This window comes from Dipodomys spectabilis, unplaced genomic scaffold (genome assembly GCF_019054845.1).
Source record: "Dipodomys spectabilis isolate Male_0828 unplaced genomic scaffold, ASM1905484v1 ptg000567l, whole genome shotgun sequence".
In the NCBI taxonomy this organism is placed as follows: Eukaryota; Metazoa; Chordata; class Mammalia; order Rodentia; family Heteromyidae; genus Dipodomys; species Dipodomys spectabilis.
The window spans coordinates 314,455-318,481 of NW_024871244.1; positions in this window are offsets into that span (position 1 = coordinate 314,455).

Genomic DNA, 4,027 nt, shown 5'->3' on the forward strand with positions numbered 1-4,027 from the left:
TCTTTTATGCTCCAAGACAGCACTCTACCATTTGAATCACAGCTTCACTTCCAGCTTTTTTGGGTGTTTAATTGGAGATAAAGAGTTCTCACGGGCTTTGCTGCTAAGTGGCATCCAACTACAGTCCTCAGATTTCAGTCTCCTGAGGGGAAGAATGACAGGAATGGAAAAGTTTGTTTGGCTGGGTGCCAGCAGCTCATGGCTGTTATCCTAGGTACTCAGGAGGTGAGATCTGAGGATCATGGGTCAAAGCCAGTCTTGTTAGGAAAGACCCTGAGACACTTACATAAAAGGAATTGTCAGAAAATCAGAAGAGGTGCTGTGGCTCAGTAAATGAGTACTTGCCTTAAGCTGAAGTCCTCAGGGACAGCACCCAGGCCCAGAGTTCTAGCCTCACAAAATAAAAAAGAAAGAGAGTAAGACATCTTTCTTTCAAATGATGGTGGAGGTGTGGTGGTGTAGGGAGGGTGCTGTGTTTGGGAGACCAAGTGCTGGCCTCAATGTACAGGCATTTGTAAGAACTCCCCAAGTTTGCCCCAGTTTGAAGCCACAGCTTCAAAAGGATGTGTCCTGTGACAGGCAGGGAGTGGGCAAAGGGGTGCAGGTGTGAGATTGTTGTGTCTTTATTTCCTCCACTGAAGGATAGATTTGGATGCTGGGTATCAAAATCTGAAGTGAAGGGTTGCAAAAAGTTTGTGACCTGACGAGATGGGTTTCCTCTGTGTATATGAAGGTGGCTGAAGCCAGAAGCCACCGGAGGCTCACAACTCTCATCCTAGCTACTTAGAAGGCTGAGATTTGAGGACCGTGGTTACAAGTCAGCTTGGGCAGAATAGTCTGTGAGACTTGATGATAGACCACTAGAGAGCAGGAACTGTTGCTTTGGCTCAAATGGGAGAGTGCTCAACTTCAGCTGAATTGCTGAGGGACAGCACCTTGGCCCAGAGTTCAAACCCCTTGACCTACAAAAAAAAAAGAGGTGACTAAGTTTTCCACATAGCAGTGTGTATGATAGGAAATGCCATGCTGGTCTATGAGACATTCCAGATATGTGTGAGGCTCAATGTTTTGTATACAGTGGGTCTGATGTCAGTACTGCCACCTTCTAGGGGCTGGGATCTGATCCTAATTGAGGGAGTAAATGTTTCTGTTCTCAGGGACTGTTGAATCCTTGGGCTATCCCGTGTCTGTGTGTGTGTGTGTGTGTGTGTGTGTGTGTGTGTGTGTGTGTGTGTGTCTGTCTGTCTGTCTGTCTGTCTGTCTGTCTGTCTGTCTGTCGGTTTGACTGTGTCTGTGTCTGTGTGTGTTTGGAGGTAGAAGAACTGGGCCTTGAACTCAAGGCCTAGGTGCTGTCCCTGAGATATCTTGCTCAAAGCTAGAGCTCTTACACTTGAGCCACAGCTCCACCTGTGGCTATTTGGTAGTTCAGTGTAGATAGGAGCCTCACAAAATTTCCTGTGTGGCTGGCTTTGAACAGTGATCCTCAGACCTCAGCCTCCTGAGTAGGATGACAGAGAGGAGCCACATGTGATGGCTTTGTGTATGTGTGTGTGCAGAAGTTGGTTGTAACAAGGAGTGCTGGAACTTTGGTAACTTCTAAACGCTGTCTTTGGGGGCACCATGGGCTTTGTGGTTGAGGTCTGGGGGCCTGGATGGTGAGACGTTAGAAAGGGACTCAGCGCCTTTAAAGTATAAGAGTAAGGGATCTTTGTGACCCTTAACTGTCTACTACTTTAGGCCTGGTTGGTGGCAGAGGGAGCACGGGAGGACCTGGGGATGGGGCCCCTAGGGTTGGGTCCCCAGGGGGACACAGAGCATGGTCAGCCCTTAGTAAGGCTGTGAGCCCTGTTAGTGTGGACCTTATTGGCATGGGTCAGACTCTGGGTCATCTCATCATGACATCTGATGGGCAAGGCCAACCCTACTTTAAATCTTGACCTAGAATCTTCAGCTCTCAGCCTCCTGAGTAGGTAGGGTTATAGGCATAAGCCTCTGGCACCGGTCCTCAGATACTTTTTGGTATATTAGGGTTTAAACTCAAGAGCTTAGGCTTTCCACTCAGATCTTTTTCCATGGGAGCCAAGCCTTTCTCTCTTGGGCATTTCTGAGATAGAGACTCCATGTATGCTCAGGCTTGGCTGGATCATGGTCCTCCTGTGACAAGCATGCGCCAACATGCCTGGTCCTCTGTAGTTGGGATGGTAATATGTAGCACTATGCTCAGTCATTGGTTTAGTTGACTGTCCCAAACTCAGTACACAGCAGTGGATTCGTGACCACAGTTGAAGCTCTGGGTTCAGCCTGGAACCATTGGTCCTCAGTCTCCTCACAGGACAGTTGTAAGGAAACAAGGGATCAATACAAGGGGAACTCTGGGGCAGGGCCAGGCATAGAGGGAACGGTCATCAGATAAGCTTCTTGGCAATTCTGTGAGCATATAACAAGAAGATACCAGGAAAGTACTAAGAAGGGGCCTGTTATTTATCATGACACAAGTATGGGATTATGAAAGAAAACATGGCTCTCTTTCATCCTTATATTCGCTCAAACCAAGGAAGAATGGCTTTGGATACTGGTGTCAAAGTCTGATAGTGAAGGGTTGTATGTGCTTTATGGCATGATAAGTTGGATTTCCCCTGGTTGTAAGAAGGTGGCTGAAACTGGGCACTGCCAGTGTCTCATAATTGTCATCCTAGCTACTCAGGAGGTTGACATCTGAGGATCATGGTTCAAAGCCAGCTTTGGTAGGAAAGTCTGTGAGACTTGAACTCAACTGAAGCACCAAAAAACTGGAAGTGGTCCTGTGGCTCCAGTGGTAGAGCACACATCTTCAGCTGAAGAGCTGAGGGATGGCACGCAGGTCCAAAATTAACACCCCATTACAGACGAACAAAATAATGTGACTGAGTTTTCTTCATAGTGGTATGTACAGTAGGAAATGCCATGCTGTTTTATGAGCCATTCCAAATGTGTGAGAGGCTCTTAGTTTTGTCAACATTCAGTCTGAGGATGGTAGTGCCATCTTCTCGGATGCTGGGATGTTCAGTTGCTCAGGGACTGCTGAGGCCTTGGGCTACCCGTGTGTGTGTGTGTGTGTGTGTGTGTGTGTGTGTGTGTGTGTGCATGCGTGTGTGTGTGTGTGTGTGTGTGTGTGTATTTTTCCCTCATCATTCTCTGCCCACTTCCTGGATGCTTGTCTGCCTCTTCCTGACCTTGGATGGTGCACTTCCTCAATAACAACCTTGTCTTTAGTCCCCTATCATGGTCTACAATGAGTCCTAAATTGCCAGTGTCCTGCATATTCCAGCTTTTCCTTGGGACCCAAGTCTTGCTATCCATATCTTTGTCCTCATCCAGGGTATTATGGGACCTCAGGGCCGGCTGGCATATGTTCTCTCCTGCCTCTATGTGGTCTGGGTCAGTCATGCTGTGTCCTGTCCTTTCCTCAGCTCGGCCCCTGGCTGCATGTCCCATTCCAGCAGGCTGGTAGTGGTATGGGGAAGGGTGGATGCCAGTGGCTCTGGCCAACTCAACCTTGATAGCTGACTGAAGGCTCCCCAAACAAGGGTAATCTGGGGTACATGAGAGGTGAGGCCAAGGTGGCTTGGATGTATTGTTCAATGTCTAGGAAATGTCAATATACCTTATCATAGGCAAATCTATCTTCTGACCCCAGCTGGGCCTCTCAGGTCCTTCTAGACAATTCCGGATGCCCAGAACAGAGAGGCATGTACTATAGATTCCAGGGCCAGGGAACTGGCGAATGAGAGACTGGTATAGCCAGTACCTCAATGTTCTGGTGCATTAGTTTTGACCGCGATGAGATGAGCTAGAACTGGGGGGCAATTTTGAGTCATAGTCACAGTAAACTCTCAAGCCAGATCAAGTGGTTTCTCCCTACGTCCTTCTTGGGCTGAGGGGGTGGGCCATGGCAGTAAGTTCGATGGAATCAGCACCTCGATCTCAACATGGGTCTACAGGATCAAGGGAAGAACACTAGGGTTGCTCCTTGGTAGTTGGTCCATGA